The sequence below is a fragment of the Talpa occidentalis genome, unplaced genomic scaffold (genome assembly GCF_014898055.3).
Source record: "Talpa occidentalis isolate TD23 unplaced genomic scaffold, MPIMG_talOcc4v2.1 talOcc4.4, whole genome shotgun sequence".
In the NCBI taxonomy this organism is placed as follows: domain Eukaryota; kingdom Metazoa; phylum Chordata; class Mammalia; order Eulipotyphla; family Talpidae; genus Talpa; species Talpa occidentalis.
Window position 1 is genome coordinate 48,708,752 of NW_023604295.1, and position 16,258 is coordinate 48,725,009.

A 16,258-nucleotide genomic window follows, 5' to 3' on the forward strand; every position below is an offset into this window, starting at 1 on the left:
CTGACAAGAATGCTGACAATTTATACCTAATCCTTTTCAGATGCACGAACCCTAAAATCCCCCATTAACTGATAGCTCATCTCTGTTTTTTTTTTTTAAACAAATAAGACTTCAGAGCCAGCCCATCTCACCATCTCATTGTTAAATAGTTCTAATTGTTAAATGTTGTCTTCTTCTTTTCTACTGAGACAAAGCCATTGCTTTCAGTGGGATTCAGCTTTTAAATCACTCAGGAAAATCAGAGGCAGTTATGGAGTTCATGAGATATGCCAGCTTTGGACTCAGCAACCTGGGTGGGGTCCCTTTACTAGCAGAATGTATGCTCTGAGGTCAGACCATCTGGCTTAAAACCTGGCTCTATCCTGTCCTGACTGAGGCTGTGGAGGTCAACTAACTTATCTTAAAAACAGATAAGTTTTCCATGTGTAATGTGAGGATAGTAATATTATCTCCAGGTTGGGTTTTGGCCAAGAATAAATGACATGATGCACATGAAAAATGTGAACTATGGCATGGCACTTATTAAGCAATAAATGAAGATCAGCAATTATTATAGTGATGCCAATGCTTCAGGATATTTAGACCCTTCCCATGTGCCTCTTAGAGTCCTCTTCTCCAAATGAAAAACCTTGGTGTATTAGCTGGGTCATCATTCATATTGCATCCTTTCAAAACTGACTGGGTGACTACTAAGTGCCAGGTGTGTGACCAACTCTAGAGATGAGATATTGAACAAGAAATCCCAAATCTAATGGAGATCACTGTTGGGGAGATGCAGCTATTTACAGAGATAACTGTAATTCAGAGAGATGTGTGCTATGATTTTCATTTTTACAAAGTTGGAATACAGAGCAAGAGACACACAACCTTTCCTGACAATGGAAAAGACTTAGACTTGCCAGAGGGCAAGCCCTATATCAAGTCTTAGAGGACAATTAGCGCTTGCTGGGAGAGGAGACAGAAAAAAAGGAAATTGGCATTTGAAACAATAGATGTGCATACACAAAGGCATGGAGGCAAGTGGCATTAGGTGGGCACTGTAAGTGGTTTAGTACAGATGGAGCATGAGGTGCGTGATAGGGAGCAGAGATTGTGGGGGAGAGCGGAGAGCGAGCGAGACTCTTACGGTTCTGTTTAAAAAAGGAAGTTTGACTTTTACCTTGATCTCTTCTTGGAAACCTCATTATACTGGAATAAATTAAATTCTAAAGTCTTCTTTTACATGCGCTCCTATTAAAGTGGGCTTATTTGAACAACAAACAAAAAGTAGGGCTTCCTGAGGCCCTACACACAGGCTCAATCAGGAACAATGCCAAGAAGCAGTCAGAGGCCAACAGGAGGGCACAGACCCCCTGGGGGGGAAATTTGGTCATTATTTCAAATTCTCTTGTACTGCAGATTCTTACATGTGAAATTAGGAGAAATAATCATGTGAAATTCAGTTTTAAAGATTCCCTATTGCTGGCCTCGCTGGTGGCACAGGGGTTAAAGACAGCGCTACCAAGCTATTGCCAGCCACTGCAGCTTGAGTTTGAGCCTCATCTGGCCAGGGAGCACAGCAGACCTCTCCTGCCTTGCCCGCTGCTCCCCTCAGCAGTGTGTTTCAGTGCATCTGCCTGTTTTGCTCCCCACTCTATCTGGTGAGCCCTCTCACCCCTAGCTCCTGCATCTCTGGCTTATACCCCAGTTCTTATATGCATAAATAAATCTCAAAAAAAAAATTCCCTAGCACTAAAAATAGGGACGGAGGGAGGCAGGGAGTGAGGGAGAGAGTGAAGGAGAAAGGAAGGAAAGAAGGAAGGAAGTAGAAAAGGAAGGAAGGGGGAGATGCTAAAAAATAAATCCTGCTGATTTATACTTTAAAGATCTTAGGAAGAAATGGTCAATTATGAGAGCACACATTTTTTTCTTTTATTGCTTTTGGTATGCCTGATGGCTGTTGTAAAACTACTGGGATGAGTATTTCTTGGATATCACTTAAGGACAATCTATGATCACTTTCCTAGTATTTTCCCTAATTTCATGTCAGCCATCGTACACAGAAGAGCTATTTTTACTATTTCATTGAAAAAAAAAAAAGAAATTATATCTGTGGCAGTAATGGCCAATAACTAAATTATATGGCACTTAAAATGAAGAAATTTTATTTTATAATGGGTCATAGAAATAAAAACAGACTAGACTATATAAATATTTTAGATTCTCTGTAGCACATACATATAAACACCACATACCACACAAAAATATTTAATTCTGAGTTCTAGGCTAGAATTGACATCCAGCATTCCCAAATTGCCAAAATGATGATATTATTTCAAACCTGAAATCATCTAATGGAAGTATCTCCTAAGCTATTGTTGTTTAAAAGAGGTTTATGGTGTTTATTTCTATAGTACATTTAATTTTGTCAGTGCAGTACAGACACTTGTCCTGAATTAGCTCAACTATAGTTAACAGGCAGGTTTAGATACTATACTTGGTATTGTCAGAGCATTTATAACAAAACATTTATATTTAGGAACATGTAATCACTGTTCAAATAATTTCTTTTTTTTAAAAGATTTGTTTATTCATACAAGAACTGGGGTACAGGCCAGAGGTGCAGGGGGCGGGGGTGAGAGGATTCACCAGAGTCAGAGTGGGAAATAGAATACACTGCTGAGGGGAGCAGTGGGCGAGACAGGAGAGGTCTGCTGAGCCATGTGGGTTGCTCCTTGGCCGGCTGGGGATGGAACTCATGCTGCAGAGACTAGGGATTGCCTCATAGTGCTGTGCTTAGCCCCTTGTGCCACCAGGGAGGCCCTGTTTAAATAATGTCCACTGCATGTCAATAAATTGTATAAGTGCCTTACTCTAGAAATATGAGTTAGAAAGAACACTTTGGTGTTCTTAGTAATAAAAGAAAAAAAACTAGCAGTTTTGTACAATAGGATAACTAATCGGAACTTACAATTAAGGACAATGTGATTTTTCTCTCCATTTTCTCTCCATTGCATTTTCTCCTGTATCTTTGAGGAAGATACTGATCATTAGTGATCAAGCCAGAAAATACTTGGGGACTTTTTTTAATCACTCTTTTTCAATAAATGACATAGGAATCTATGTCCCAATAAGTATTAGTAATTTGCCCAAGACTTCACATTTAAATAATGGCAAAACAGATGCTGAAACTCAGTGCTTCAAACTCTTGATCTATGCACTTTCTAATTCAACAGTTCCTTTTCCAAAACTTTGCCATTTCTTCCCAAACTTTCTTTAAGAGATTGTGTTAGAGTTGACATTCCTTTTCAAGTGTAATGTTATCTATTGTATCCATCAGAATATGAACAATGATAGCATACATAATTGTGCATTAATTTAAAGTTGCTTTATTAAAAGGATTGTTTCATTTAAAACACACCACAAGTAATACAGATACAAACATGTTCTGAATTTAATAATGCAAAATTTCTATCTCGTTAGTGCTCCCACACTGAGAAGAACACTATATAAATATGGAAAGCAGGGACTTTCAACAGAATTTCTGAAATCTGATGATGCTCAGTAACTATGTCAATTAGCAAGAAAAAATATCGTCAAGTCATTCCTTTGAGCACTAGAAGCTCTTTTATGTTTGAATGCTACTGGCAAAAATATTCCTGGACACAGCAGCTTTAAAGCATTTGAGCAACAATGAAATTTCACAGGAAGAAAGGTTGGAGCTGGGAGCACACCAGAGAACTAATTGCTAAGAGAGCTGCCTTTATGTACACACTGCAGTAATTCATAAAGATACCATTTAGAAAGAGAAAATCAACAATTCTCCTCTACAGACACTTTGTCCTCTAAAATATGGGAGAGAAAGAGGGGTTCTTAAAGCTCTGGGGATTTTCTGAAAGGCACAAATGTGTGCCCAACACTGGGTAGCCCATCCTGGGGGCAAAGGCAGACTGTTCAATTTTTGTAATTCAAAACAGTACCATTCTTTTCCCCAATGTACTCCCCATTTTTGGCAAAGACAGGTTAGCTTTGTTTTCAATTTTCTTTTTCAAAAAGTTTTATTGAAGTATAATTAATATATAACAAAGTACACTTATTTAAAATCTACAGTCTGACAAGTTTTTTTTTTTAAGATTTATTTTTTTTATTTATTTATATATAGTATAACTGGGGTGTAGACCAGTATTTAGGAGGTGAGATGATTCACCAGAGACAAAGTGGGGAGCAGAACAAGCAGATTGAGTGAAATACATTGCTGAGTGGAGCAGCAGGTGAGGCACGAGAGGTCTGTTGTGCTACATGTGGGTTAGCTCCCTGGCCAGGTGATAGCACTGAGATTTAAACCCTATAACACCAGGGACCCCCCCAATCTGATAAGTCTTCACATATATATACATACATTCATGAATCTATAGAAATACATGCAAGTTATAATGAACAATGGTGCACTTTGAACAGTATAAGCACAGTGAACATATACATTATCCCCAAATGACTCTTTATAATTCCCTCTTCCTGTTCCTTTACACCTCCTCCAACCTCTGATCTCCAAACAGCCTCTGATTTGTTTTTGGTTCCTGTAGATGGATGTGAATTTTCTATAATTTTATATAAATTGTCTGCCTTTTTTCACTCAGCATGATGACTATAAGATTCATCCATGTTGTTGCATATGTCAAGCCATGTCCTTTTAGTTGCTGAATACTCCTGCTGTACTGAGTTATCATACTTTTTGATCTTTCATTTATTGGTAGACATTTGGATTTTTTCCAGTTTGGGGCTATTACAAAGAAAGAAGATACACATATTCAAATACAAGTATATCTGTAGACATATGCTTTTTTTCCTTGGGTAAATATCTAGGAGAAAATGAATGGATCATATAGTGATTTATGTTTAATAGACTCTTTTACCATGATAAGCAGGAGAAATATTACTGATTTGACTGAAATAGCATCTTTCTGCAAGATTTATAGGGAGATGGCTTGACCCAGAATTGGGGTACTCAGAATCTTTTGTTCTTAACTTCAAGTATTTAGTTATAGCTCCCATAAAATTGAAAAAAAAAATTCACAGGACCTTTCACAATCCAAGAATCACATCTATGAGCAAAGTTTTTTAAAAATCCCTGAACAGAGGGGCCCTGGGCATCCTGTAGCTTCTCCGTGAACTCTCTAGTGATCTAGAAACCTCTTTTTCAGTGCAAATCTTGCAGCATGAAGGAGAGACTACAAGGCACTCTCTCACAAAAGATGTGTGGAGCTTCCAGAATAAGTGACTTGCAAATAGATTGATTTCCAAAAGTATAAAATCAACTACCAACTTTAAAATCATGCATTTGTATGAGGCTAATTACTTCACATATGTTCATATGCTTTTTCACATACTTTCACATACTAATTTGAAACATTAATATTAGTATTTTCCCCATACTAGTTCCGATAGAAGAGCTTTACCATTTTTATCTTATGGATTCTCATGATCTCTCTGTCAAGGAGTCAGAAGAAAATGTTTTTTCCATTTTACAGCTGTAGGAAGTAGAGTTCAGCTAACTGTAAAAATATAGCATGACAGAGCAGGCAGATTCCAAAACTGAGGTCAGAAGAGCCTGGGGTAGTCATGCTTTTGTTAATCAGTTACTAAGGGACCTTGGACAAAATTTAAGTTAGCTAGGCTTTGGACTTCTTAATAAGTTAAAAGGTTTGGGTGGAGTCAATCTTTTCAAAGTGTGTTCTGAGAAATACCTTCTTTCAAGGATTTTAATTTTAAAAAATAATGCAGTCAAACATGGTTGTGGAAATGGAATATTAAAGGCGCTGAGAATTCTACAAAGACCTGTTTAACTCTAGGTCACCTATCATTTCCCAAAGTTATTTGCCCTGGAAATATTTGCATATTAATCTTCCAGTAACTAACACCTCCTGTAATTTTTATTCCAAAAAACAAAAGAACTCTTGAACTAAGTAATCTTTCAAATTCCTTATGGCCTCATCTGCCTGCTTTGAAAGATGTTACTCTTCCATACTTATAGAGAAAAGCATGGAGGAAAGAAACGAGGGCCTGGGTCCTTTATTTCTTACCCTTTGCTTGTTCATGGTACCGATGTTACAAATCAAAGATTTGTGAGTGCTGCCTTATGATGGCAAATCTAAAGCTGCCACCACTGGCTGAGCAAGTTTTCCTGACAGCACTGTCTGAGGGCCTAATTCTGACCAGGAAAGAATTTGTCAGCATTTTTTGCTTCTTTGTTTACTTATATTCCCTTCATAGACAGTGCTTCCATGATTAAAGTATCTGTCAAAAGTGCCCAATTATCTAGTTAGTCGTTAGAGATTTCCACTTCATGCATCCTATTGAGGTATATTTAAACTGAAGACCTTATTTGGAAATAACAAGGCTATTTCACTCAGACAAAAATAAAACAGGAGAATATTGAATTGCCAGCCAATTTCTTTTTCAGTTTTTGTTCCAGGCCATGACTATTCTGCTTCCCAAATCAGCAGGTGGAGATGGTTTCTGTGAAGTCCGCCTCAGACTCCCTCATTTGGAAATTTTCATGGCACCAGCAAACAGTATCTAGAGAATCCCAAAAAACAAATGAGGGGAAACAATCACCTCATTTCTCACCCCCTGTTCTGTCACTGACACATCAGGGTCCATGTCTCACACAGTGAGAGCTGTACAACTCTACTTTAAAGTAAAAGCACAAGTCAGTAATTTTCTCACTAGTGCTTCTAGTTTTTAACTTAAATTTCTCCAGGACAATAAAAATAATGATATTCTGAACAATGTAAAGATGGGGGTTGTTCCCCAATAGTTATATTTCAAGAGCAAACAATGAAATGCTTTCAGCCTCAAGATTTTAAGGAATGGGCTGGTCCGTCCATTCAACATATTTAAGAGTATACGTATGTTAGAAATAAAGTTGTTCTTTATGGTAGATTTTTTATACTACTTTTGAAAGAGGAAGAAGGATGAATGATTCAAGCTTATGAAATGTACAAATATGGAACTTAGATTAGTTTAAAAACTAGTTTAAAGAGTTGAAATTCAGCCATGGAAGCGCTCAAACTTAATGCCTACAAATATCTCAAATGTGCTCTCAAAGGCAGCCCTCTGCTGGCACATTAAAATCTCTTTCTCCATCTCAAACAAGGTGGCTGAGATCCATGAATTGACTGACATTTGATCTATAAAAGATTCAGAACTAGATTTTTCAGAACTCCACTGAGAGTCTCATACTCTTACTGTATCTCTCTAAAGTTGTAGGGCATATGCTCACTTATATTCCAAATGAGCTCTATGAGACTTTTAATAATATATGGCTTGAAATAATATGTATCATTTGGTAATCGTCATGAAAAGAGGTTGAATTCTTCGACTAGATGAATCTCATCTGTTCACAATAATGGAAAGCAGGTAAAGTGTGAGGGAGGTCTGAAGGAGGCTCTTCTATTATCTCTTTTTAATCTTCTAGGCTATTTTCAACTATTAAACTTGCATGTATTTTATTTAATGTAAAATAAATAATAACACCTCTTCTTCCCCTGTTCACTTTTTCCCATTTTAAAAAGCTCTTGTTTCTGGTTGCCATGGCAATGGTGCCACTCTGATATTTGTTTAAGTGAAACACTTTCATCTCACTGAGTTGAAAACTAATACAAGAAGGGTTAGAAAAAATCATTGACAGTACAGTCTGCTCACTGAGATACAGGGCTCATTTTTTGTAGTCCAAGAATAGCAGCCTTGATAGGAGAAAACATCTTAATAAGAATAATGAAGGAGGGGCCTCCCTGGTGGCACAAGGGGTTAAGACGCAAACTATGAAGGTGTCTGCAGCCTCTGTAGCATGAGTTTGATCCCCCAGCCAGCCAGAGAGCAACCCACATGGCACAGCAGACCTCTCCTGATTCCCCTGCTGCTCCTCTCAGCAGTGTACTTCAGTCAATTTGCCTGTTCTGTTCCCCACTCTGTCTCTGGTGAATCCTCTCACCCCCCGCACCTCTGGCCTGTAACCCAGTTCTTGTATGCATAAATAAAATAAGTCTTTAAAAAAAAAAAGAAGAAGAATGAAGGAGCATATTATCTCTCTATGAGGTTTATTTTACTTCCTCCTTTAATTGTTTCAATTTGGTATGCCTTTTCTAGAAAAGAGTAAGAAATAGTGTTAGAGGAAAATAAGCAATGTTTAAAACTGAAGTCATTTGTAAATTGCTATTGGGATTTAAGGGAGACTTTGGAGATGAAGAAAGGCCAGGAGACCTTGAAAAAAGCCTCTTTTTGCTCATAGAATAATAAAAGAGAGAAAAGAAACATTTATTTATAATCAAGGAGACATGCCCTAAATTGTACATTGGTTTGTAACTGGCTAACCCATTGAAACTGTATTGGAGATTGTGGTTGCAGTAAATACCATGTTTTCATTCAGCAAAATCAGCACATTTCCAATTGATACACACTTTGAGGATTACCTCTTGTACTCTGCTATGTGACACCATAAAGAAAATCCCTTTTGATGAAATTTGACTCATAAAGGTACTATCTCTCATTATCCACTCACATCTAGCTCAAACAAATTATGTTACAAATTTCAAATATTAAGAGATAAAGCATGTTTGTATCTTCACTTTATTTCTCTTTTCTGCCTTTGTTGATGTCATGTAGATAGAACAGAATAAAGGTTAAATAATATCCTTTGGTTATCAAATATAATGTATTCTAAAACTCTATCACATAGCTCCTCTGCAAGAAGCTGGACAAATGAATTAACATCACTAACCAAAGTGAGACTATGCATGGCCTTAACATAGAACACTGGGCTTGGCTGGACATTACAATATATGTTCCCCTTGTAAAACACTTTCTATATTTTATTAACTATGAGGAACATAATCTTGAGTTTTGGCTAATTCAAACATGAACTTTCCCTTTAAAATTAAGAGTTGCACTATGAGAGGTAAAGTGTTTATCAAAACAAATTTAAGTGATGGTAGTTCCATAAAACTAGCCTAGCAGCAAGTAGAGTTGGCTTTACTGTAGAGATCTGGCATACAACATCAGACCTCTAATAAACCATAATGTATTGTGCTTTTAAAAATAGGATATTTGATTAGATTTGATGGTCTCACACAGCCAAATAAAATAATTAAGATAAAAATTTCTTTTCTAAAAATTTTTTTTAAATAATTTTTTTATAGAGGCATGTTTTATTTATTTATTTGTTTGTTTCTTTGTTTGTTTATACATGCACTGTGTACAGTCAGAAGCGCGGGAGGGTGAGAGAATTCACCAGAGCCAGAGTGGGGAGCAGAGAAGGCAGAAGGACCGAAGTACACTGCTGAGGGGAGCAGCGGGCGGCAGGAGAGGTCTGCGCGCCATGTGGGACCCTCCTCAGGTGGCCGGGGAGCAGCCGGGGATCGAACTGGCGCCGCAGAGGCCGCGGGCAGCTTCGCAACCCAGCGCTCAACCGCTGCGCCACCTGGGAGGCCCTCTTTTCTAAAAAATTTTATCTTAATTATTTTATTTGGCTGTGTGAGACCATTTATCAAATCTAATCACATATCCTATTTTTAAGAGCACAATATGGATGGTCTCACTCATATCAGGAATTTAGAAAACCTAAAGAAGGGACCAGGAAAAAGGCTAATTGCAATAATGTAAAAATCAAAATCAACAAGCAACGATAGACCAGAGACACACTACAGTGGGGGCGGGGGAAGAAGAGGGATTAGGGTCAGAAAAAGGGGGTGGGAATTGTATGGGAAATATAACCAAAATTAAAATGTGTACATTATGCAAAAATGAAAAATGATGTAAGAATTATATAAAATAAAATAATTCATTAAAATTTAGAAAAGAAAAACATTAATTCGTCCTTTGTGACTTGGAAAGAAATGGACTGTGGGTCATTGTGGGCAGTTTCCCATCTGGTGGTGTGTGAGCTAAAGCACCAATATAGGGTTTATCCATTTCCTTGTTCCTGAAGATTTGTTGTTACAACTAGTGGAAAAGAAATCTGCCACTCTAATTTAAAGCAAACCAACATAATAAAACAAGTGGAGAAGATGTTTTCCAAACCATTCTTGTTGTGGTGCCAAAAAGTGGTTCTAATAATTCATCAGTCAGACTAAGTGTGATAGAAATGACTGGATTTAAAACCATCTCCATTCCTTGGATTCTTCGATGTGTCTGCATACCTTTTTATTTCTAGTTCTCCAAAAAAGTCATCCTTGTTCAGTACTTTTATCTACCTATTTTGTGCATTTTTCTTTGTGCATGAGAAAACAAAACATGAAAACTTTACTAATACTCTAGTTGACAGGAAGATTCTTTGTTTTCCAATTTTAAACTCCTCAGTCTAAGAGCATTCTTTACTAATGTATCTTTTGGTTGCAAAAAGGATTTACACAACAATTCTCTCTTTACATTTTTTGTTCCTATCTCCCTCAAAGTAAATAAGCAGATCTCAAGCACACATCCATAGTGATTATATGTTTCGAGGATACTAGTCTGATAGTTTAAGATTTCAATGTAGTAAGAGTACCAAAACAATAAACAAAAAGGAAAAGCACTGAAGATATCTCAGAATTAACTGAAGCAGACCAGAGTACATGTGCCTTCTCTCTGCCCGAAACTGGTGTTCTGAAAAGTTGCACTTAAATCATATCTTTAAAAATGTATTTAGACTTTAAGTTCATTGGAACAACGTTAGAAATGTGCATCCCAGAGCTGAAATGGGATTGTGAATCATCCTTTACTCCTCCTACTTCTGAAAATCCATTTGATTTAAAAATTTTAGGATAAAAATCACTGAACAATTTTTAAGAAAGATAGTATGCCAATATTTTAACCTTTCATGAGAAGTAAATAAATTCTAAGTCAGTAGCTTTTGAGTGTTTTTGATCAAAATCTATAATAAAACATACATTGGTGTATGCCCAGGACAGGGGTAGGCTGTGCAGTGTGTTGAGGTGATAAGAAAGTAAGACCCTTATATGCATGGCATATTCTATTTTCCCCTTCCTTTCTATTCCATTTTTAAACATGTTTGATTAAAACCTAATAAATTGATTTTACACACTACTAATATGTCACAATACATAACTTAAAATACATAGCTATGGAAAAACAGTTAATTAAGATAAAACATGGAGTAATTACATAAACAAATGACAAAAATTGAGATTTGGAATAATAAAGCTTCAGACAAGTAGATCATTTGAATTAGTATAAAAATCAGAGAAACAGGAGGCTATGTGGTCCCATGGGAATTCTCTTTAGATAAATTAAGTCAGAGTGCAGTGTATGATAGGCACTCAAATATTGTTCAAAAGATTGGATTTCATTCTGCACAAAGTTTGGCCCTTTACCTAAAGCTTGCAATATGGGGAAGATTTGTCAATGCCAAGTATTCAAAAGATTATCTGGACAAGACCACAGAAAGCTGTCCCAGCTACTGAGAAAAACCAGGAGAGTGGGGAAATTTCTGATTAACTTATAATGAAGACAGGAAGTTGCTCCAGACTGCATGTTACTAGGTGAGGAATTAGTGTCTTTAGTCTTGGGAATTGCATGGACAAGTAAACCAGCTTTACACGATCCTATGGGAAAAGATTAGACATTAAGACAAGGGAATTTAATTTTAGTTTTCTCCCTGACCCTAATTTACAGACTGCCTTCGAGGATAAGTCAGTATACTTTTCTAGTCATATTTCTTATCTGTATGACTCAAATTATTACTCAGTAAAACTACTGGGGGTTCTTCTAAACTGAAATGTCGGTCGTGGGATAGAGCAAAGAGAGGTCCGACCATTCTCTGGGAGATCAGAAACACAGGCAGGGGTATGGTTCTGGAGAATCAGGGCAACATAAAAATTAAAAAGACCCATGAGGTTCTAAATAAAAGGGGACCTCACTGCAGACAGAGCTTCCAGACCAACGGCAAGAAAACTGGATTCATCTGGCCTATTTCTAAGCCATTTCTCTTGAGACTGGAGTGCTTTATTAATACCTTCCCAGGATCAGGGTCCCTGACAGAATAAGGCTGAGTCAGATTGGGTACTGCACATGGGGTCTGCCTCTATGGTGGAAGAGGAGGATCAAAAATTCATGTTGCTGCCACCTGAGCTCGTCCAAAAGAGAATTTATCATTTCTGAATGAACAGTTTTCTACAACAACTTTGAAACATCCAAATTTTACTACTAAAAAGCTTACTATTTAAGTAGTCCGTGACCTGAATCTTAAAAAAAAAAAAAAAAAAACACACTATTTAGGGCCTCCCTGGTACCACACAGGTTAAAGACAGAGCCATCAAGCTGTCGCCAGCCACTGCAGCATGAGTTCGATCCCCGGCTGGCCGGGCAGGAACCCACATGGTGCAACAGACCTCTCCTGCCTTGCCCACTGCTCCCCTTAGCAGTGTGTTTCAGTGGATCTGCCTGTTTTACTCCCTGCTCTCTCTGGTAAATTTTACCACCCTGCACCTCTGGCTTACACCCTAGTTGTTGTGTGCATGAATAAAAATAAATCCTTAAAAAAAAAGTACTCTTTAGTAGGATATTACATATTTACTTTTTAAATTACAAATGTAAAATTTTATTGGCTTAATTAAAGAATATATAACTTGGACCATATCTATATTGAAAATTAATTAAACCAACACTGTGATTGAAGAGTCCATTCAATTTTTTGTTTATTCACCAAATATTAATTGAATGCCTGTTATAGTCTGAGATACTGTACAAACCTTCAAGCCAGAAAGATGAGTTATATTGAGACTCTCTAAGAATTTCATGGTCTAGGAGGAGAGATAGACGTACAAATAGATAAATTGCAATACAATGTGGTAAGTGCTTTAATAGAGATAAGAAATGATTAATATAAATGAAAACGAAATTAAGCACATTAAGCTCTTCTCAAAAGAGGGGAATTTGTTCATGTAAAATATTATTATTAGACTGTATTATTCTTCAATTCCCTAAATGCTATTTGAAGATAATATCTGGCTCTTTTTCTCTTCTAGCCCCATTAGTTTTCATTTTTACTCCCCTGGGGTGGGCAGATGCATTCAGCCTCATGCATAGGTGGGCTTCATTCTGTTATTTTGCCTCTACTTTCTGTAAAATGTGTCACCAGTTTTTATAATTAATATAAGAACTATAATGGATACACAACTCTTAAGATATTAAAGTGTTCTCCCCCAACCCCAACCACCCTAGACCTATTAGAAGATGTCACTGGAAAACAGCAGATCAGGGGACAGAAATGTGGAAGAAATGAAAGAAGAACAACAGTAGAAATGATAAATAATACTAACTGAATTTTTAATGATGTGTAAGATACTACTTTACATGTTTCAGTTCCATAAGTCTTAATAGACCTCATGAGGTAGGTCTATTATTATCTCCACTGTATGAATCAGGAAGCTGAAGCAGGAGATAAATTAACTTGCCTAAGGTCACTCACCCAGGAAACAGCTACAGGTTGAACCGACCAGACTTCAGAATTCACTAAATTTAACAGCTGCACTAAACTAAAAATGTCACTTCTTGCATTTTTTCTCAAAAAAATCCTAAAATGATATTCATATTAGAAATATATTAATAGGATGGGATACAGCAAGCAGAAGGAAATGAAAGAAAAAGCACTCTAACATCTTGCTTTTTTCCCTGTAGTTTTTTGTTGTTGCTTTATCTTGCAGATGGCATAAATCATGACTATAGAAAGGACTAAAATTTTCAAAAACAGTAAATGTCTATTTGGTATCTTTGCTTCAGTTTTTGGGTAGAAATCTTCCTGTCCATCACCCATAAGCTAAGCTGGAAGGAAAATCACTATTTACAGACTTTTTTTGTGAGAACAATACAGTTAATTGAGAATAAGGTCCTTAAAAGAAAAAGATTACCACAATGCTAATTGCATTTCATGTGTTCATGTTCATTTCCTCCATAATAACAAATATTAATTAAGTGCCTTCATTTTTCTCACTTGTAAGGAAAACAGGCACCAGACAGATTGTCACAAGTTGGTGGTTGTCAATATGAGGTAGAAAGGGAGTGTAGTGGAGGGATCCTAACTGTTATTCTATATTGCTCTAGTTCAAGCGAATGGTCTTCCCTTTAACTGGTAGTCAAGGAATTCAGAAAATTGGAACATATGTACCTATGCAGATCTTTTTGGATGCACCCCAACCATATTGCAGCTTGGGGTAACAAGATGTAGCTCAATTGTCTCCTGTTTTTCTATACTTGGTTTCTTATTCACATGTGAAAATGGTTGTACCTGACTCCCAGGCACTGGTGTGTTCTTGATATTAGTCTCTAGTCATAGTCTGAGGTTTGTGATTCTGTTGTCCTGTAATCTAAATCTGAAAAGTCTTGTATTTTAGAACTGAAAAATAAAAAGCCTCAGAGATTATCTAGTCACCTCTCCTTCAGCTCCCCCAACCCCCATTTTTCAATGAAAGGATGAGGTTGGAATATCTGCCTATTCAAGTAGATCCTTTTCTCTGATCTCTTCAAGTGCTTGCAGCATTTGCAGGAAGGCCTCAGGGCTATCAGGAGATCTCTGGGCTCTCCCTTCCCCTTGCATTTTCTTCTCTCTAATGCCAAATGGCATGATGATGTTTCCTAAGCAAAGGATCCTACAACAAAAATGCCTTGTTATAATGACAGTGATTTAAGTGCTGGACTTAAAGTCAAAACTAGGCTCCAGAAACAGTCCATGACTCTATGTGATAGTGTGACTCTGGGCAATTGGTTTAATTTCTGTGATTTTCAGTGTCCTCCTCTGTAGATTGGGGTGGTATCAGTTACATATATACAGGGTTGATGTGAGGATTTAAGAGATGATAACCACAAGAACCATGATATGTTTCTTTGTTCAAAATCTTTCATTTACTTCTCATTTACTTTCAAGTCATTAACAAGGACTTTACGCCCTTGCCTATTTTCTCTGGCTTGCAATTCCCATGTTCTCTTGCTTCCAGTTGTTTTACACCTCTTTCAGACCTTCAAAAAGTCCACAAGTCTCTTCTTTCTCTTGTCTTGTGATCTGCTATTTCCGGTGCCTGAAACTAACCTAGATGCCTCAGCTTATCACATGTTTGTGATTTAACAAACATGTCATTATTCTGGGTGTTTCTGGCTTGGTCAGTTACCTGTTTTCGCTCCCCAGGTTCCACGCCACTGCGTATGGTTTTCATCTTTCTCACAGACATTTGTTTAATACCCCTCTTTCTCTCCAAATTGTAGGTATCATAAAGTTAGGATCCATGTGCATCCTGTAACTTTTGTAGCCACAGCATCTGGTCACATACCTGACACCAGTGTCAGGATATCTGTTGACTTTGATTATGTGTGTACACTTATAGCACATAAGTGTAGTATGGAGAATGTCTGTGTAGCTCTAGACTAGGACTGAGTAAACATGACAAGTCTGCTCAGGTTAAATAATTGCTAAGATTCCCTGGCAGGTTACCACTCTCTTGGCTATAGCAACTATAAAACATACAAGGCATCATTGTGTTAACCTTTCCACTCCAAGTAAATAAATTATAGCTTCGAATTCTCGGACATTCCCTCAGGGCTCTGTGCTAATGAGTTGGGCTCATTCTGCTGGCACCTCCTAAATCCTTGGGAAATCTCATCCAACTCCGCTGTCCAGCCAACCAACAGGTTCATCCCAGCTCTTATCTCCTTTAAACTGGTGGCTTCAAACAAATAGGAATGTGTATGAATGTGATTCCAATCATAACTGCAAGTCACATTCTAAACACTTTGTCTTTTCATAGTTTATTTTAAGCCTGGCATAAATTTGACAATGTTGCTAGCAGACTACACTGTGGTTGTGTTGTTAAGCAGAGTATCATTCAGAAGACTTATTTTAACATTTCAGTCATCATAGGTGACTGAAGAAAAATCATTCCATTTCTTTGCTACCTCTCCTTAGTTACCTACATAAATTTTATCTATTTTAGTTAAATTTATCTAAAGAAATAAAAAACCTCAGTGTAAATAGTAAATATATAAATATTTCACTCACCCAGGCCATTTACTTGGATTTCATATGGTCCCAGTTTTCTTATGTTTTACACGAATTTAGCAGATGTTGGTGCTCCACAGCCCATTTGCCAGTCACAAACGTGAACTGCAGTTAAATAAAGGAAGTAAAATGTATTTAAACAGTCTGAATTTTCTGTATCCAAAGAGGTTCATGTTTATTGATATAGTTTACATGAAAATAGGTGAATCTCTCCAGAGAAGTGACTGCTATATGTTG